Consider the following 21,659-nt stretch of genomic DNA (forward strand, 5'->3'; position numbering starts at 1 on the left):
TCTCGCTTTGGGTCTTCTGCTGCGAGAAAATGCGAGAGATCCCGGGTTCAAATCCCGAACGAACCCAGGAAAGCATTTTTTAACATCTCTGCGATCGATATGTTGCCATTCACTGAACTCGGGGGCAGTTTGGAGGAAACGGAGGGAGGGACGTGATTGAGGGTTAACCGCTCCTCGACACCTGTTCTTAGGCTACTTGTCCACTGGAGGGGTTCTTCGGCTACTTGTCTGAAAGCAGCACCGGAAGCAGCGGGGGAGAGAGATTCCAATCGCCAGGATGCAAATCTCCAATTGGATACTTCACGTTGCTCAGATCTTACACTCTCGTTTCAAAGAATGGTTACAGACCAGGGTGAGTCCATTCCGCCCACTGTGTCCATGTCAGTCGCCGAGAGCTGGCGTGTAGTCCCGTGATAAAAACAGAAAATGCTGGAAAATCTAAACAGGCTGGCAGCAGCTGTGGAGAGGGAAACAGAGAATGGGAAGCAGGGTCATACTGGGTTTGGAACTGTAACTGTTTTTCTCTCTCCACAGATGTTGCCAGACCAGCCGAATTATCCAACATTTTCTATTGCTCATTCAGGATTTTATGAAGAATCTCCATTGCGGCATTGCCCTTGTGGTCGATGCGTGCATTTATAAAGACTGGTCACGGATGCCTATTGTTCTGTTCGAGTGGAGGCCAACATACCAGAAATGAACCAAATTGACCCAATGATCCCGGAGCCAGGAAGTGTAGAAGATTGTAGTTCAGTCGGGCAACATGGTCGGCCCGGGGTTGGAGGGCCGAAGGGCCTGTTCCTGTGCTGTAATTGTCTTTGTTCTTTGTTCATTTGTCAATTTATTCTCAAATATCTCAATATATTGAGTGAGTGAGAAACACTTTAGCCTTTATAGTTCAAAATGAATCCGAATCTGATTAAATCCACGAATGATAGTGTTTTATTTCCTTTTGTTTTTAATTGGTGAGATGCTACAAACTGTGGACCAGCAGTGACCCAAGTACAAGGGAGCAGTTCCATCCTTACTTTTCTTTCTTCCTACATTGTTGTCTCCGTTTCTCCTTTCTCTCCCAGATGCTAAAATTGCCGGAATTCCAATTTAAGTTCCTTTTCATTCTGGGTTTTATCAATTCCAAAGGGTATTGAAAATTCCAATCGAATGAATTTGTTATTTCCCATTGTTGCTTCCTGTGTTTATTGTGTTGTATTCTCTCACTGTCTGTTCTGGTGAAGATCAGCAGCACCTCCAGCCTCGCCGGCTTGAAGTTTCTCCTCGCCAACAAAATAGACAATAGGAGCAGGAGGAGACAATTCAGCCACTTAGATCTTGCTCTGCGATTCATTATGATCATGGCCAATCATCCAACTCAATAGGCTGATCTCGTCCCCCACCCCCCACCCCCCCCCCCACCACGCCCCACCCACCCCCCACCACGCCCCACCCACCCCCCACCACGCCCCAACCCCCACCACCCCGCCCCCCCCACCCCGCCCCACCCCCCACCCACCCACGCCCCACCCCCACCACGCCCCCCACGCCCCACCCCCCACCCCCCACCCCCCACGCCCGACCCCCACCCCCCACGACCCACCCCCCACCCCCCCACCCCCCACGCCCCACCCCCCACCCCCCACCACCCACGCCCCACCCCCCACCCCCCCACCCCCCACGCCCCACAAACCCAAATGTTTGTGAATCTATGGAATTCCTTGCCCAGTGAAGCAGTTGAGGCTCCTTCATTAAATGTTTTTAAGGTAAAGATAGATCGTTTTTTGAAGAATAAAGGGATTAAGGGGTATGGTGTTCGGGCCGGAAAGTGGAGCTGAGTCCACAAAAGATCAGCCATGATCTCATTGAATGGCGGAGCAGGCTCGAGGGGCCAGATGGCCTACTCCTGCTCCTAGTTCTTAAGTTCTTATGTTCTTATGGACATTGTGAAGTTACTGGCCAGAAACTTGCGTTTTTAATTGACAGCTACAGTCCACTTGTTTATTCCTGGGCACAACAATGAATAAAGTGAATCAATGCTGAGCAGTTTCTAACATCCCACATCTCCAATTTGTTCTTATTGAGAAACCCGACCTCCCTGGATGTTTTTTGCTTGAAGAATGAGACCACCAACTCCAAGGAATACAGCAGCGATGCCCCCAAGATCTGATCTTTAACAGAATCGGAATCTCAGACTATTACAGTGCAGGAGATGCCATTCAGCCCATCGATCTGCACCAAAGCTTGAAAATCCCTGACTTGCCTACTAAGTCCCTTTAGCCAGCATGTGGCTCATATCCTTGATTGTTATGACGCCCCAAGTGTACATCCAGGTATTTTTTAAAGGATGTGAGCAACCCAGACTCTCCCACCCTCCCAGGCAGTGCATTCCAGACCTTCAACAACCTCTGGTAAAAAGGTTTCTCCTCAAATCCCAATAAATGTCCAACCTCAGACCATGAACATGTGTTCCTTCGTGAATGACCCTTCAACAAAGGGGAACAGCTGCGCCCTCTCCACCCTGTCTATGCCCCTCATAATCTTGTACACTTCAATTAGGTCACCACTCATTCTTCTCTGCTCCAGTGATAGCAACCCAAGCTTATCCAACCTCTCTTCATAACTTAAGTGTTCCATTCCAAGTAATATCCTGGGCAATGACCTCTGCACGCCCCCAGTGCAGTTATTACCTTCTTATAATGTGGGGACCCGAATTGCACACAGTACTCCTGCTGTGGTCTCACCAAAGTTCAATATACCTCCAACATGACCTGCCTGCTTTTGTAATCTATGCCTGTTACAACCTGCCTGCTTACCACTGGCTGAGGACTAATGGCAATCCCACAATCCTTAGCCAGTATGAGCTGCCCAAATAGGAGTGCGGAGAAATCATTAGCCGATTCCCTGCATAAATAGAGCTGGCCAGGTTGGAACCAGATAGAGAGGAGTGAGCAGGAAGGGAGTTACTGCTGCTGCTGTATATATATATATATATAAGTTATTACAAATATATGTTATTTCTTTAAATCCTTCAACTCGTGCTGGATTCTTCGTGGCCCTCGTAAAACTGGTGACGAGTTTAAATTGGTTAGCTGTCTACACTGCTGAAGCCACTTCCCTGGATTTCTGTTGGATACAGGTTGGAAGGATTTTTTCCCCTGCTACGCCATGCCTCTGTATGGACGTTTGGATGTTGTTGATGCTGCGCTCGAACGTTGGAACCAGTACACACAGCGGATGTGTTACTATTTCCGGGCAAATATCATCACCGAAAACGAGTGCCCTGTGGTCATTTTGCTCACCGCCTGCAGACCGCCGTCAATTGGGGTGATTAGGAGCCTTATGTACCCAGCTGCACCGGACACCAAGACTTTTGATGAACTTGTAAATTTCGTGGGGCAACATTTAAACCCAACCTCGTCCACGTCAGTCCAGTGTTACCGGGTTAATACCACTGAGAGGACCCCAGGAGAGTCCCTTGCAGTGTTTCTATCCAGGCAACGCAGGATTGTGGAGTGCTGTGACTATGGTGAGACATTGTCAGAAATGTTACGCGACCGTTTGGTTTGCGGAATTAACAATGCGGCCACCCAGAGAAAGTTGTTAGCTGAGCCAGCATTGACTTTTCAAAAGGCCATTCAAATAGTTTTCTCCAGAGAGAGCACAGAACGGGGAGTGCAACAGTCACAGGGAAAGGAGGCGCTACGCCTTGGGGCGCAACCCATCCAAAACCATCTTCCTGCACCCCTGCGGTACCTTGGGTGGGGCGGTCTCCGGATCGACACCAGTGGCTGCCAGACGTTCCTCCCCGTAGGGAGTCTTCTCCTGAACCAATGGATGAGGAGCCATCGCAGTGTCGGACGTGTGGGCGCCGCCTTGGGGGAACCATTGGACATTGCTGGAACTATGATGACCCCTTTTGTTTATCGATGCCAGGTTGCTCCATTTGCGGCTGCATTTTAAGCACATCCTCCAAACAGCTTCTGAAGTGTTGACGGAGGTACTAGGACGGTACCCAGATGTATTCCAGCCCAGTTTGGGGAAAATAAAAGTGGCCATAGCCTGCATCCACGTCGAACCAGGAGCCACACCGCACTATTTCCGGGCGCGCCCGGTGCGTCACACCTTGCTCGAGAAGGTAGAAGGGGAGCTCACTCATTTGGAGTCCTTTTGTAGTATCAGGCCCGTCCATTTCGCTGATGGGCCGTACCAATTGTACCTGTTGTGAAGCCAGATGCCACAGTTCGCTTGTGCAGCGACTATAAATTACAGTGAATACGGCTTCCCTGCTTGACTGATATCCAATGCCTCGCATAGAGGATCTCTACGCATAGCTTGCAGGCAGACTCTCGTTCACGAAATTAGAGATGAGTCATGCCTATCTACAGTTGGAGCTGGAACTTGCCTCCCGGCCATATGTAACTATCAATACACACCAGGGCCTGTATGAATAGACACGGTTGCCCTTTGGGGTATCCTCTGCATGTGCTATTTTTCAATGCGTCGTGGAGGGCATCTTGAGAGGTTTATCGCATGTCACTGTCTACTTAGATGACATTTTGATTGCAGGGACGTTGGAGCAGGAACATTTGCAAAATGTGGAGGCTGTCCTTGGACACTTTTCAGAGGCTGGAGTCGGTTTACGTCACACAAAGTGCGACTTTCATGTGAAGGAAGTAGTCTACCTGGTTATCGGGTGGACCGCGAAAGATTGCACCCCATCGCAGAGAAAGTGTGCGCATCTTCGTCCTTTTCTCGGCTGTGTAAACTATTACGTGAAGTTCCTCCACAATCTGGAAACTACGCTGGCCCCGTTGCACCTTCTGTTGAAGAAGAATCACTCCTGGGTTTGGGGTCAGCCGCAAGAAACTGCTTTCTGGTGGGTAAAACAACAATTGTCATCTGGGTTACTAATCCACTATTATCCTGGAAAGCCTTTGCTCATCACGTGTGATGCATCCCCGTCTGGTATTGGGGCCGCCTTGTCCCACAAGATGGAGAACCAGGCCGAGCGGCCGATAGCTTTTGCCTCCCGCACATTGACTGTAGCGGAAAATAAGTACGCGCAGATCGAGAAGGAGGACCTGGCGATGGTCTTTGTGGTGAAACGCTTCGACCAATATGTGTATGGCCGCCACTTCACTATTGTGATTGATCATAAGCATCTCCTGGGACTTTTCAGAGAGGATAAGCCAATACTGCCCATGGCTTCCGCAGGAATCCAGCACTGGGCTTTGTTGCTCGCTGGCTACGAGTATTCTCTAAAGCATAAACCAGGAGTGCAGATAGTGAATGTCGACGCACTGAGCCGATCGCCTTTATCGACCGGCCCAATGTCGACCCCCACGACTGGGTGAGGTGGTTGCAACCCTAAATTTTATAGACTCCTTGCCTGTCAGGACATCACAGATCTGTGAGTGGACCCAGAAGGAGCCAGTCCTGTCAAAGGTTCGGCACATAGTTCTGTACGGTGGGCAGCATAGACAGCTCCCAGACGAGTTGGGGGCATTTTCCTCCAAGCTGTCAGAATTTAGAGTGGAAGACGTTATCCTCTTGTGGGGGATGTATGGGATTTTCCCGGAATAAGGGCAGGAGCTGATAATAAGGGACTTCCACAATGGGCATCTGGGTGTGACGAAAATTAAAATGTTGGCCCGGAGTTATGTCTGGTGGCCAGGCCTCGCCACCGACATTGTGAAGGTGGCCCAAAACTGCTCCATTTGCTAGAAGCATCAGAAGCTACCACCAGCCACGCCCCTACATCACTGGGAATGGCCAGGGCTGCCTTGGGCACGCTTGCATGCGGATTTCGCCGGCCCTTTTCAAGGATCCATGTCCCTTCTATTTATCGATACCCAGTCTAAACGGTTAGAGGTGCATAAGATGGGAGGCACAACGTCCTGTGCAACAATTGTGAAGATGCATTTTTCTTTCAGTACGCATGGCCTCCCCAAGGTGTTGGCCATGGACAACGGCACTCCATTCAGAAGTGAGGAGTTTGCGAGGTTCATTAAAATGAACGGCATATGCTCCATACCACCCGGCTTCCAATGGGTTGGCGGAGCGCGCAGTCCAGACATTCAAACGGGGCCTAAAGAAGCAGTCTTCCGGATCTATGGACACGAGACTGGCTCAGGTTTCTGTTTACAGACAGGACCACTGCCTATGCGTGACTGGAGTAGCTCCTGCCAAACTTCTAATGGGACGGAGACTTTGCACCTACCGTCGCATTGTTTTCCCGGACATTGGCGCAAAAGTAAGCTGTACTCAAGAAAGTCAGGGACCTGGAATTTCTCGGCATTGGCCGATTCGGCAGTTTACGCCCGGTGACACAGTGTTCATTCGAAATTTTGCTGGTGGTTCCCAGTGGGTCCCTGGAGTTATCTTTTGCTGAATGGGCCCTATCTCTTACCAGGTGCAAGCCCAGGCCATCTCCAGCGCAAGCATGTAAACCATGTTCGGGCCAGAAGTCCATTTCTTTCAAAGACTCCCCGCCCCCAGAGCTCACTTCTACTGCCACAGAGACCAGACACAGTAGAGAGTATTCCTCACAATCTTTCTCTGGCGCCGCACTCAAAGCCAATGCAGTTCGTTGCAGGACCGCGTGGAGATAGAGATGCCGAGATGACGGAGGCAGCAGACTCCGATTCCAAGATGGAGACACAGGACGCCTCAGAGGGGTAGTCCTCGGACCCATGGGCCATGGATGCACAACCGTTATGCCGTTCATCATGGAAGCGCCATTCTCCTTCATGTTACATGCCGCCTGATCCAGCGCCTCCTGCAAATGGTGTCTGGCCTGCGGCAAAACGAATCCGATGCACTCCTTCCCCAGGGTCTTTCGTGGATTCCTTGGACTTTGGGGGGCTGGGATGTTATAACCTGCCTGCTTACCACTGGCTGGGGACTAATGGCTATCCCACAATCCTTAGGGAGTATGAGCTTCCCCAATGATGGGGGCAGAGAAATAATTAGCAGATTCCCTGCATTAATAGAGTTGGCCAATTTGGAACCAGCGAGAGAGGAGTGAGCAGCAAGGAAGTTACTGCTGCTTTTGTATATATATGTTATTGTAAATAAATGTTATTTCTTTCTATCCTTCAACTCGTGCTGGATTCCTCGTGGCCCTCACAAAAACGCCTCGATTGGTAAAGTCAAGTATCCCAGATACATTTTTCACCACATTATTAACCTGCCCTTCTGCCTTCAGGAATATATGGACAAACAAGTCAAGGTCCCTTCGTTCCTCCGCGTTTCCATTGTTAAGCCATTCATTGAATACTTCCTTGTCACATTACTCCGTCCAAGTGGACTACCTCACACTTCTCAGGGTTAAATTCCTTCAGCCATTTTTCTTCGCATTCGACCATCCCGTCTATATCTTCCTGTGATTCAAGACACTCAACCTCGCTGTAAGCTTGAAACTCAGTGAAAGGATTTCACCCTCCTCTCGGAATCTGATCACCACCTCAATCCTAACATTCAGCTTGGGTGGGCAGACAAGACAACTTCCTTCCCGCAGCCCCCCAGCACAGACTGGATAATATCCCAAATTCGTATCCTACTATTGTCACATTGCTCCCCCACCTTCTTCTCTTCCCAAAACTCCAGACCATTTATTCTCTCTTCAACTAACATCTTGTCCCTGATTAAGACCATCCTGGGAAGAGGGGCTTGATATTCCGAGTTCCTCTGCAGACATCCGGTTGCTGTTCATTGACCAAAAGAGGCCTCAAACCTGAAAGAAAGCCTCTCTCACAGCCCTGTGAGAATGTCTCCATTAGACGGTGCAGTCAATACCTGCAGAATAGACAATGGAGAAAAATGTGAGCAATTTCAGCGTCACAATTCCCTGGACATAGAGGATTCAAAATAAAACATTATTGAAAATACTGAACAGATCCTCTGGGAGCAGGACTCAAGTCAAAGGGGAAAATCCAGTTGATTTCTAGTCCAAAGATGTAACAGCTGGATAATGGGAGCTGAATCAGTCCTTGTTTTAAAATCTCTGTAGATTATCTGTAGGAAAGTGAAGGACAATTTAAACCGGTAAAATACAGATTTTGCCCTGCTACGGAGGAAATTCACAATCGCACAGACGGTCAAACGGAATAAGGCTCGGGTGGGATTTGATTCCATATTTTTCTTTAGGGAGCGCACACTTTAACGGACTGAGCGACAGAGCGTGAGGATGTTCAGCTAATCATAGGTGAATGCTGGAAATACTTTACCGATCGGTAGTATTTGTGAAAAGAGAAATAGTTAACATTTCACATCCTGACCTTTCATTGCAATGACCTGTTTCTCTCTCCACAGAAGCTGCCGGATCAGCTGAATATTTCCAGCATTTTCTGCCTTTGTTTCAGATTTGCAGTATTTTGCTTTTGGGCCAAAAGACAATGAGTTGCCTTTCCTGCTCTCAGGGTTATTGCAGGTCTCTCTGGCTGTGGCTGTCGCTGATTCGGCCAAACATTAACAGTCTAACATTAATTATCCTAGAGAATGGGCGGTGGGGTGATTCTGGAACTGCTGCAAGTCCGTATGGTGTATGTACACACAGTGCTGTTGGGGAGGCGGTTCCAGGTTTGGATGGTGCCAAAAGTCATTGTCAGAAGTGGGATTCGAACCCACGCCTCCAGAGGAGACTGCGACCTGAACGCAGCGCCTTAGACCGCTCGGCCATCCTGACGGGTATGGCGATGGATCTGAAACGTTAGGTGTAATTGAGCCGAATGGCCTCCTTCTGCACTGGTGAAAACGGCAGCATCAGGACAGAAGCTAAGGTCTCAGGCCACAGTAAGAATCCTATGTAGTGACACACAGAACATCAGAAATAAATTACATGTATACATTTATTGTGGTCTGGTGCCATCTGCTGGCTGAATGGGAGCCGTGTGACACGGACACTTTCATCCAGGAGCATTTTAAATTGGAGTACAATAACTTCAGCCAAGTAAGAATTTGTTACGAAACAATTTATCAAACTAATGCAAAGCACCAAAAGGACTCAGGTTGCTCCAGTGAGCGATAGTGGTATAGTGATGAGTATAGCTGTTTTCCAAGCAGTTGACTGGGGTTCAATTCCCGGCCATCGCAGTAATTGGAAAGTTTAGCGCCACTTCGATAGTTTCACACTGAGGAAGAGAAATAGTTTCCAACTCAGAAATTATGCACAATTAGGGCGGGACAGAAATAAGTAACTTTCTTATCATTTTTTAGCCCTCAACCCCCCAAGCCCTCAAACAAGAGCTAAAAATTACAGCATTATCACTTCCCCCTCATGAAGTGGACCAAACAGAGACACAACAGACACGTTACAGACGAGGATGGGATTTGAAGCCACGTGTACCGAACACAATGGATTATTGTGCATCACGTGGTACAGCTCCTTTACTTCATGGCCCTTTAGTATCCCTCAATCTAACTTTGGGTATTGTTCGCAAAGGTGCTGATTTACAGAATACTGCCAAAGTGTAAATAAAAGCAATCTATGAGTTTCAGTGATCAGCGCTTGGACGCAACGGCAGCGCGCCTGACTCCAGATCAGAAGATTGTGTTCAAATCACGTGAGGCTCACTGAGCTTTTCAGCAGCTGGTTCCAGGAATTTCTCTCTGTGTGGGAATGTTCCCGAAATGACTCCCTTCAAAAGCACGATGCAAATAATATTTTCCGCTCAGTTTATATTTTTCAGCAGTTTTATCAAATATCAGGAGTTTCAAACTCGTCCTGTTAAAGCGGAATGACAGTGAGTTTAGTAAAAACTGTTGACAAACATCAGCAATTTCTTTCTGCTCACTGTACACAGTTATAGTGATCTGCATTAAACAGCAGGAGCGGGAACCGCAGTCCGCAGTCTTCACCTTCACAGTGAGACTGAATTTCAGTTTGGGGGTTTCAGAGAGAGCGGATGTTATTGTGGAAACTGAAGTCACTTTTCCTGTGAATGGAGCCGGTTAACGAGCCCTGGCCGGCCTGAGAGTCCCCGAGCCTCCATGAATCGTCACGGCTCACACCGTAAAGGGGTTTTTCCACTTTGGACATGACCATTCCCGGCAGCTGGAGCTTTCTCTTGTATTTTCTGAGATCTGTGAGAACCGTCAGCTGGCAATCCTTATGCAGTGGCCACGTGGCCTAATGGATAAGGCGTCTGACTTCGGTGTGTCTAGTGATGATATCAGAAGATTGCAGGTTCGAGTCCCGTCGCGGTCGTTTTATACATAAATTCCGGTAGGTATCAAACTGTTCAGTACAATTCTGTGGAGGAATTTCTAATATGGTCAGGAAGATAAATGGAGTTATAGATGTTTGCAGCAGAGAACAGGCCCTTCAGTTTGCCAATTCCGCCCAGTTTCTATTAAGAAACTAATCGCACAGTTTTATTTCCTTTAGTTTTTAATCGGTGAGATGCTACAAACTGTACGGTGTGAGGATGTGGGGCAGACCGTGTTGGACGGAGAAGTGTATCAATTTCTTCACCCAGACAGTGGTCAGCCTCTGGAATTTGCTCCCACAGGAAGTGGTTGAGGCAAAAACATTGTATGTTTACACGAAACAGTTAAAGAGAGCAGGTGGCGCAATATGGGGGGGGGGGGGGCGGGATCAGCCTATTGAGTTGGATGATCAGCCATGATCATAATGAATGGCAGAGCAAGATCTAAGGGGCCGAATGGTCTCCTCCTGCTCCTATTGTCTATGTTTCTATGATTGGCGAGGAGCAACTTCAAGCCGGCGAGGCTGGAGGTGCTGCTGATCTTCACCAGAACAGACAGAGAGAGAATACAACACAATAAACACAGGGAGCAACAATGGGAAATAACAAATTCATTCGATTGGAATGTTCAATACCCTTTGGAATTGATAAAACCCAGAATGAAAAGGAAATTAAATTGGAATTCCGGCCATTTTAGCATCTGGGAGAGAAAGGAGAAACGGAGAGAACAATGTAGGAGGAAAAGAAAGGATGGAACTGCTCCCTTGTACTTGGGTCACTGCTGGTCCACAGTTTGTAGCATCTCACCGATTAAAAACAAAAGGAAATAAAACTCTATCATTCGTGGATTTAATCAGATTCGGATTCATTTTGAACTATAAAGGCTAAAGTGTTTCTCACTCACTCAATATATTGAGATATTTGAGAATAAATTGACAAATGAACAAAGAACAAAGAAAATTACAGCACAGGAACAGGCCCTTCGGCCCTCCAACCCCGGGCCGACCATGTTGCCCGACTGAACTACAATCTTCTACACTTCCTGGTTCCGGGATCATTGGGTCAATTTGGTTCATTTCTGGTATGTTGGCTTCGACTCGAACAGAACAATAGGCATCCGGGACCAGTCTTTATAAATGGAAGCATCGACCACAAGGGCAATGCCGCAATGGAGATTCTTCATAAAATCCTGAATGAGCACTAGAAAATGTTGGATAACTCGGCTGGTCTGGCAACATCTGTGGAGAGAGAAAACAGTTCCAGTTCCAAACCCAGTATGACCCTGCTTCCCATTCTCTGTTTCCCTCTCCACAGCTGCTGCCAGCCTGTTGAGATTTTCCAGCATTTTCTCTTTTTATCACGGGACTACACGCCAGCTCTCGGCGACTGACATGGACACAGTGGGCGGAATGGACTCACCCTGGTCTGTAACCATTCTTTGATTATCGAAAGGATAGTGTAAGATCTGAGCAACGGGAAGTATCCAATTGGAGATTTGCATCCTGGCGATTGGAATCTCTCTCCCCCGCTGCTTCCGGTGCTGCTTTCACAGACAAGTAGCCGAAGAACCCCTCCAGTGGACAAACAGGAGGAAATTCATTCAGTTGAGGCGGAAGAGGAGGATTCTGGAAGAGATCAACTGAGTCACCTCGACTGTACTGTGGGCAGCCGAAGAACAGGTGTCAAGGAGCGGTTAAGCCTCAAACACGTCCCTCCCTCCTTTTCCTCCAAACTGCCCCCGAGTTCAGTGAATGGCACCATATCGATCGCAGAGATGTTAAAAAATGCTTTCTTGGGCTCGTCCGGGATTTGAACCCGGGGCCTCTCGCATTTTCTCGCAGCAGAAGACCCAAAGCGAGAATCATACCCCTAGACCAATGAGCCAGATTGAGAACAACGTATAAAAACCAGCCTGAAATCACTCTAGGAAGTTCATCTTCGGGGTAGGCACGCTGCAGCCTTCCGGTCTCAACATCGAATTGAACAACCCATTCTAACCCATCTCGACCCATTTGTTTTATCCCATTTCATTTCAACTGTCTCTTACCATTTCCTTCTTTTTTTATCTTTCTAATTTTATATTTACCCCCTCCCCCAAATTATCCATCTTTCCTTACCCCTTCCCCTCTTTGCTTCCCCTCCTCCCATATCTCCATCTGTCACAGATCACAATCTGATGTTAGTGTCACTGCTGTTTGGTCTCTCACACCTTTTGTTCTCCCTGAGGACTGCCAGTAGCACTCTTTCCCCTTGGTTAAGGCGATGGATTTGTAATCCAATGGGGTTTCCCCGCGCAGGTTCGAGCCCTGGTCGCAGTGACTGTGTTCAACTCCCCACTGACGCGAGAATTAATCAAAATCCCGGATGGTTGTCAGTAAACGGTTTGAATTTATCGAGTTATTGGAAACTAAACGAAATATGAAGGTGAATAAAAATCTCAAACTAAAAGGAACAATCTATAAATTACAACGTTAATAATAAATAATAAGTTGCATTCCTGGTTGTGAGGAGGCTCTGAGATAAAGGGATCGAGAGAACGAGGTGACTGCAGTCTGACTCTTCCTCTGAAAAACAGTTAGTGCGCACTTGTAGAAAGTGGATGTGTCTGAGAACAGGAGAAAAGCAGATCATGGGTCTCTTATTGAGTTTATTGAGCCGGATTTAGAAAAGTGAAGCAAACTTCTGAGCATTCAGCGCCTGTCTGAGAACAGGTAAGGAATTACGGCTGGCATTGGACAGTGTTCTTTGTTTATGTTAAATCCAGAAAAATAAGAAAGTTCTGAGGGAATTCGCTGCAGCAAATCCATTCTTTAAGAGGTGTTGGTCTATTGTTTTCAGAGACACTGTCATAGTTTCTTAAATTATGTTTGGTGCTTGGTTTTATTTTGCTCAGTAATTTGGGGAATCTATTTGGAGCGGGTGCAGTTGGTCAATATCTCTGCCTCCTGCTTGTTCAGCTCCTCGGGCAGCAGCAGCTCCATTCCTATCCAGATGTGGGGACACAAACGGCAAAGAACAAAGAAAAATACAGCACACGAACAAACCCTTCGGCCTTCCAAGCCTGTGCCGACCATGCTGCCCGTCTAAATTAAAATCTTCTACACTTCCTGGGTCCGTATCCCTCTATTCCCATCCTATTCATGTATTTGTCAAGATGCCCCTTAAATGTCACTATTGTCCCTGCTTCCACCACCTCCTCCGGCAGCGAGTTACAGGCACCTACCACCCTCTGTGTAAAAAAAAAATGCCTCGTACATCTCCTCTAAACATTGCCCCGGCACCTTAAACCCCTAGTAATTGACCCCTCTACGCTGGGAAAAAGCCTCTGACTATCCATGACCCCTTTAACCTGGGAAAAAGCTCTGACTATCCAAATTATACAAATCCACATTATTATATCCCACGCAGATTCGAACCTCGCTCGCAGCGGATCAGCTCCATAAACAAACCACTGACCAGACAAATGATCGGGGCTCCCTTTGCCTCTCATTGATGGTTTTCACCCAATTTCGCTGTTTGGGAAATGAAAGTAAAATGTTATCGCGTGCGATAATTTGCATATTTAAATGATTTCCACTAAACATCTGAAACAATCCTTAATAAATGATAATTAATCAATATTAAGCAAGTGTCCTGAAACGATTGGAAGGAAAAGCCCATTCCACCTTGACAGGAATGTTGGGAATGGACCGGAGTTAAACATTCCCAGACCATATCCAACATGTTTCTCCTCAGCATGAAAACTCCCCGCGGAAAGACTGAAACAGACACACATTTGATCACATCATGATTAACATCACTCACACCTTAACCATGAGGCCACTGATGATGCCATGATTAAACAGACAATATCTGCTGTGGTGTGTGAGTATTATTCCTGCCAATATCACATCTCCACTGACTGGAATGGGTTATGGTTTATTATCACGGTGACGTCATTTGGTAAAGTTTGAATCACAATATCCAGTAATACCCCATAGAGGGGCAAGGAGGATATTTAACAATATCCAGCAATAAACCACAATAGAAATCGAGACCCCAGTTTCCCCTCTCGGACGGATGTGAACAATCCAACCAGACTATTGACAAGTGAAGAGGAGATTTACACGGAGTCCTTCCTCCAGTTGCCTCTCTTCCTCCAGCTCCCTCCCTCTGTTCCTCCCTCACTCTCACGCATTGTGCCATCCTTGGTATTTCCCTCCCTTCCCCCCTCCCTGTCTCTTCCTACCCCATTCCCTCTCTCTAATGTCTTTCTCGTTCTCTGGGCTCTGAGCCTTGTCTCCAGGCTCGCACTGACTACGGGCCACGGGAGTCTCAGGTCGGCCTGGGCCCTTTAACCGGCTCCATTCACAGGAAAGGTGACTTCAGTTGACACAATAGCATCCGCCAAACTGAAATTCAGACTCACAGTGAAGGTGAAGACTGCGGACTGTGTTTCCCGCTACCGCTGTTTAATACAGATCACTATAACTGCGTACAGTGAGCAGAAATAAATTGCTGTTATATTTAAACATTTCTTACTGAACTCACTGTCATTCCGCTTGAACAGGACGGGTTTAAGTCTCCTGATATTTGAATCGATATAAAACTGTGCAAATATATAAACCGAGTTGATAAATCTGAAATATCCTGAAAAGTTTATTTTCTTTATGCTTCGAGTCATTTCATTTCCACACAATGAACTTTCTCCAGATGGAAAATCGCGGTATCAGCTGTCGAAAAACTCAGTGAGCCTGACGTCATTTGAACAAGCAACTTTCTGATGTGACAAAGAGTCATTGGACTCGAAACGTGAGCTTTTTTCTCTCCCCACAGATGCTGTCAGACCTGCTGAGATTTTCCATCATTTTCTCTTTCGTTTCAAGCAACCTTCTGATCTGGAGTCAGACGCGCTACCGTTGCTCAAGTGTTGGTCACTGAAGCTTTCTCCTCATAGATTTATTCAATATGAGTCAATGACTGGTACTGCATGTGAGGGTGGAATTCAGTCTCTGTCAAACATTGGTACTGAATGTTAGTGTGGAAATCTTTCTGTATCTATCAATCACAATTACTGTTATGGAAATTGGGATGAATTCAGTATCGGTATCGGTGTGTTTTGGGCTGTTGTGGCACTCAACAGCTGATCAATGGTTTCCTGCTTGAACCAAGCACAGAACGCATTGAGTTGATCGGAGAGGGGAGAGCTGCTGTGGGAGATACTGCTCGGCGTCGCTTTGTAGCCCGTTATGTTGTTTAAGCCTTGCCACAAACGACGAGAGTCTGTCACGCTAGGCTGTATCTCTAGCTTGGTCTGATATTCTCTCTTGGCATCCCGGATGGCTTTACCAAGGTCGTACCGGGATTTATTGTATAGGTCAGGTCCGCCTGACTTGATCGCCTCAGACCTGACCTTCTGTAGGGAGTCAATCTCCTGATTCAGCCATGGTTTCTGGTTGGCGAACGTACGTACTGCTTTCTTTGGCACGCAGTCGTTAACACATTTGCTGATGAAGTCTGTGAGTATGGTGGCATACTTATTTCAGTTGCTCGCTGAGTTCTTAAATATGGACCAGTCCACTGTCTCCAAGCAGTCACGTCGGAAATCTTCTGTTTCCTCTGACCAGTACTGCACGAACTTCTTAGCCGGATTCTCCCGCTTGAGTTTCTGCTTGTATGCCGGGAGAAGGAGCACCGTCTTATGGTCTGATTTTCCAAAGTGGGGTCGCGGGATGGAAGGGTAGGTTCTCTTGATTTTTGAATAGCAGTGGCCACGACTGTTGCCCCCCCCCCCCCCCCTCCTGTGGAGCAGGAGATGTGCTGGTGGGATTTTGGCAGCACACTCTTGAGTTTGGCCTTGTAGAAGTTTCAATCTGGACAGTGTTTGACTATTCACCCCCAACCCGCAAACAAAAGCTAAAAATCGCCGCATTTCCACTTCACCCTCATGAGGTGGACCAAACAGAGACACAACAGGCACGTCACAGTCGAAGATGGGATTTGAAGCCAGTGTACAGAGCACAATGGATTATTGTGCATCACCTTAACCACGTGGTACAGCTGCTTTACATCATGGCCCTTTAATATCCCTCAATCTGACTTCTTTGGTTATTGTTCGCACAGGCGCTGACTGACAGTGTACTGTCAAAGTGTAAATAAAAATAAATCTCTGAGGAGAAAGGTTCAGTTATTGGCAATTGGGCTTCTGGCGCAAAGGGAGCGCGTCTGGCTCCACATCAGAAGGTGACGTACAAATCACGTCAGGCTTCCGGAGAGTTTCTGCAGCTGGTTCCAGGAATTTTTCTCTGTGTGGGAATGTTTATGAAATGACTCCGTTCAAAAGCACAATGCAAATAATCTTTTCCGGATATTTCTGATTTACCCACTCAGTTTATATTTTTGCACTGTTCAATATCGGATCAGATATCACGACACTCAAACCCGTCCTGTCAAAGCAGAATAGCGGTGAGTTCAGTAAGAAATGTTTACAAACAACAGCAATTTCTTTCTGCTCACTGTACACAGTTAGAGTGATGTGTATTAAACAGCAGGAGCGGGAACCGCAGTCCGCAGTCTTCACCTTAACGGTGAGTCTGAATTTCAGTTTGGGGGTTCAGAGAGAGCGGATGTTATTGTGGAGAAAAGCAATTTACTGCGGGTGCTGGGATCTGAAACGAAAGGGAAAATGCTGGAAAATCTCAGCAAGTCTGTCAGCATCTGTAGGGAGAAAAAAGAGCTAACGTTTCGTGTCCGATGACTCTTTGTCATTGTTATTGTGGAAACTGAAGTCACTTTTCCTGTGAATGGAGTCGGTTAAAGATCCCTGGCCACAGTGAAGGGCTTTCTCCACTTTGAAAATGACCATTCCCGGCAGCTGTAGCTTTCCCTTGTATTTTCTGGGATCTGGGAAATAGCGGATCACCAAACAAGAGAAATGAAACACATATAATCGCAGTTATTATTCACATGGGATAAACATTGGCTCGTATATTGCAGCCGGTGGCCGCGTCGCCTAATGGATAAGGCGTCTGATTTTGATGAATCTTAGTAATGATATCAGAAGATTGCAGGTTCGAGTCCTGCCGTGGTCGTTTTATACAGAAATCCGGTGGAACTTTCTGACAGGCGAATTTTCCCCCATAAGCTCAAAGTTCCACCATTCCATCCAAACACTGCAGGGGTTTCTTGTAACTTTGTTCATTCCATCCTCTGTCATCTTTGTATTTTGTTTCGCCCCGAATGAATCCACAATATCCGTTTGATTTGGATAAAGGGTAGAATAAAATATTATGCATCAATCGGTTCAATCCAACAATGTCCTCAGGACGACAAATGGAGTCATCGAGTCACAAATGCTTACAGCAAGAAAACAGGCCCTTCGGCACAGCTTGACCATGCTGCCAAGTTTCTATCACTAAGCTAGTCCCACTTGCCCGTATTTGGCCCATATCCCTCTCTACCAACCCTGCCCATGTAACTGTCTCACTGCTTTTTAAAAGATTAAATTGCACACGCCCCTGCCACTGCCTCTGGCAGCCCGTTCTAGATGCTCACCACCCTCAGCGTGAAGAAATGTCCTGCCTGGTCTAATTTGTATCTCTCCCCTCTCACCTTATACATATTACCTCTAGGTCTAGTCTTCTCTACCTTTGGGAAAATATGTCGACTATCTCCCTGATCTATGCCCCTCATTATTGTATAGACCTCCGGGGGAAAAGTCCCAGCCTATCCAGCCTCTCCTTATAACTCACACTACCAAGTCCTGGTAGCATCCTCGTATATTTATTCTGCACTCTTTCTAATTGAACAATAACCTTCCTATAATAGGTGTCCATAACTGAACACAGTCCTCCATGTGTGGTCCAACCAATGTCTTGTACAACTTCCACAAGACGTCCCAACTCTTGTATTCAATATTCTGACCAATAACACCTAGCATGCTAAATGCCTTCTTCACCATTCTGTTCAACTACCACTCCATCTTCAAGAAGCTATGGACCTGTACGCCTCGATCTTTCTGTTCTGTAACTCTACCCAACTCCCTGCCTTTAACTGAGTTGGTCCTGCCCTGATTGGATCGACCAAAATGGATCACGCTACATTTATCCAAATTAAACTCCATCTGCCATTCATTGGCCCACTGGCCCAATATGTTTAATAATGAGCTGTATCAACTGTTTTTTGTTCAGATGGATGAAAGGTCATGTCACTGGATTGGGAATCCAGACGCCCGAATTAACCTTTGGGACGCGGAACAAATCCCACCATTCAAATTCACTGAATGAATAGATTTTCAGGGAGTTGACAGGGTGGATGCTGAGAGGTTGTTTCTCCATGTGGGAGAGTCTAGGACCAGAGGGAATGATCTCAGAGTAAGGGTCGCCCATTTAAACCAGAAATGATGAGTATTTGTTTCCCTCAGAGTATAGTATATCTGTGGAAATATGTTTTTTTTTAACCGAAAAGAGCTGTGGAGGTTGGGTCAGTTCATATGTTCAAGGCTGATCTTGAGGCTGATAATCAGTAAGGGAATCAATGATTATGGGGATGAGGCGGGAAAGTGGGTTTGAGGATTATATCAGGTCAGCCATCATCTGGTTGAATGGTGGAGACAGGATGGGCCGCATGGGCTCCTTCTGATCCTACGCCTTACAGTGTAATGTGATCATCAGATGAACATGTTTTCACGGCTGGGCGTCCGGATCTGGAAAGACGAAATCTGACAGAAATGCCCCAGATGAAGCTGGCGTCTGTTTTGGAGCTTCAGAAGCCGCATGTTTTCACCATGCCAAACTACCCAAAGCTGGAGTCCTGATTTAAATCAATTATCAGACAGAGGATTAGAACACAGAACATACAGTGCAGAAGGAGGCCATTTGGCCCATCAAGTCTGCGCTGACCCCCCCTTAAGCCCTCGCTTTCTCCCCTCCCCGAGCGCCGTAACACAATAACACTTCTAGCGTTTTGGGAGACTAAGGGCAATTTATCATGGCCAATCCACCCAACCTACACGTCTTTGGACTGTGGGAGGAAACCGGAGCACCCGGAGGAAAGCCACGCAGACACGGGGAGAACGTGCAGACTATACATAGGTAGTGACTCAGCGGGGAATCGAACCTGAGACCCTGGCGCTGTGAAGCAACAGTGCTAGCCACTTGTGCTACCCTGCTGCCCAGATTAGGAATATCGGTATAGAGAATTATTCTTGAAAATACAGAAAAATGTGTCATTTGAAACATGGAAGTCTGGCAATATCTGGTTTGAGAGGATACAGGGAAAGATCCCACAAAAGTTCAATAGCAGCTGCAAAGAGCAGGGTTATAAAATGCAGATTCTTGCTCACAAGCAGGTTTAGCAAACTCAGCTTTCATGTAATAAGCTAAAACAATGGCTCACACCTTCATGGAATGTAACTATCTCAGGAAGCATCTGGAAAAGCATGGATGAGAGTTTCAATTGCATTAAGTGACGAATGTTTAAAACAGGCAAGTCTTTCAAGTCATAACCAAGTTAAATTTTAGCATACAGCTAAAAGCAAAGGTTCACACCTTAATTGAAATAAACTCTCTTAGTAAACAGCTCGAAAGGATGGAAGATGCTCAGTCGAATTTGGTGTCAATTCTAAAGTGTAAAATTCTATGAACATCAAGTCAATTAAAAGAAAATTGGAGACGACCTGTCTACGAGAAACATCATTTAAGTCAAAATCAAAGGCAAAGTTATGAGCTGGGGACAATTGGAAAATTAAACGATTCAAAATCACAGAAATAAAAGTTAACTATTGAAACCAAAGCATTGTTTAACCAGATCTGCGAGGAGACAATATGCCCAAAATGAATAATTAGTTGTAGTAAAATGTTTACATCAAAGATACTTTTAAACTATCAAAGTGAAACAAGCTCATTTACAAAAAAGTCGTTAAAACTTAATAACTCTCAGAAAGAGAATATAAACCCAGGGAGCAACAGAGGACAGGACAGAGGAAACCAGCAACAGGAGAGAAGGGGAGGAGAACCAAGAGAGAGAGAGAGAGAGCTCGGTCATGGGAAAGACAAGGCAAGCAGCCGAGTTTAAACAGTTATACATCTAAGGAAGACTAGAATTTAAACAAGAGCCAGAGCCAGCTCTCACAGCTCGGTACATGGGAAGGACAGGACACAGCAACCGAGTTCACCAGCGAATACAACTCAAGAAGACCAGAATTTAAGAAGATCGATTGCCAAGGTCGGCCTGAAGGTTTCTACAACCAACCAGCAGCATCCAGAAGCAAGATCTTTTTACCTTTTATGTAAAGAAAGTGTTTGCAGCTTTTAAAAGAAAGAATATAATAATAAAATAACTTAACCTGAAAAAGTGATTATTAGCTTACTTCACTTCCTTAATAACGCAGGACCCAGGACATCGATGCTATTAAGGGGTAAGTAGGTAAAATTCTTCGGTGAAGGTATGGGTTATACCGGGGGATAACTTGAAAAGATAGTTTGACCTGAATAGCACCCAGAGAAGCCTGCATTGGAGTCAGGGAGTGAGAATCCCTGTTCACCATTTAGAATATCGACCTTTTTTTGGTATAGGGGGAATTCTAAGAATAGTGGTGAGTTTTAACTTCATGGCGCCCAGCGTGGAGGCCTAGAATATTAGAAGTTTCTAGGTAAAGTGAGCCTAGAATATTAGAAGTTTCTATGTAAAGCGGGGCTAGAATATTAGAAGTTTCTAGTTCCCAAGAAACGGTTGGAATATTAGAAGTTTCTAACCGGCACAAAGGCTAGAATATTAGAAGTTTCTAGTCTATGTGTGAGTCAAACTTTACCTGCCGAGTTTAGTTTGGAAAGTCATGTGTGATTGGCTTTTGTAAGGATATTCTGTGGATCGAGGGGACTGAAGCTCAGGTTGGGTGTGAAAATCAGTAGACTAGAAGATACTGACCCTGAGAAAAAGTCTGCAAAACATTTTGGTGACAGCACTAAAATCTTGCATCCATTACTGGTAAAAGAGGCCAAAGAATAAATCATCCTCAGAGTAAGGCACATTGTGCGGACATTTTCTGGAAAATAGGGACGCTTAGAATCTTCAGAAACCAATAACCAATCGACACTTAACTAAAACAGGAAGATAGTGCCTTAGTCAGCCTTGGATAGGGCCCAGAAAGGGTACTTATCCTTAATTTCAGATTGCACCTGAAAGGGACAACCAGGAACAGAACTTGAATTCCGAAAAATGGCAATGAGAATAATCCTCTTCCTCTGAAACGTGGTCAAGATAGTTGAAACAATGAAACAAGAGTAGAAAAGCTTAACAGAGGCAAAAAAACTGATGCAGAAGTGAAACTTAACCGCATGGAGGGGTCTCAAAATTTTGTTAAGAGTAACTGAAACCCTACTGAATAGAGGTCCAAGATCTCAGTGGATAAATGAGTGTGTGTTTAATAAGGATTTGTGAAATCCTGCAGAGTAAAGTTCCAAGATCTGAGTGGATGAA

General features: G+C 46.2%; 1 protein-coding gene and 2 non-coding genes across 3 annotated transcripts in view; 1 reads left to right on the top strand and 2 right to left on the bottom strand.

The window, feature by feature from the left end:
- Positions 1-21,659, bottom strand: part of LOC119959009 — a 478,444-nt gene that overhangs the window by 227,372 nt on the left and 229,413 nt on the right. The window lies entirely within an intron of this gene.
- trnal-cag lies at positions 8,598-8,680 on the bottom strand. Its single transcript has one exon. It is a non-coding gene; the product is annotated as a tRNA-Leu (tRNA).
- On the top strand, positions 17,183-17,272 carry trnaq-uug. The gene is given in 2 exon segments: positions 17,183-17,219; positions 17,237-17,272. It is a non-coding gene; the product is annotated as a tRNA-Gln (tRNA).

This window comes from Scyliorhinus canicula, chromosome 31 (assembly GCF_902713615.1).
Source record: "Scyliorhinus canicula chromosome 31, sScyCan1.1, whole genome shotgun sequence".
Taxonomy (NCBI): Eukaryota; Metazoa; Chordata; class Chondrichthyes; order Carcharhiniformes; family Scyliorhinidae; genus Scyliorhinus; species Scyliorhinus canicula.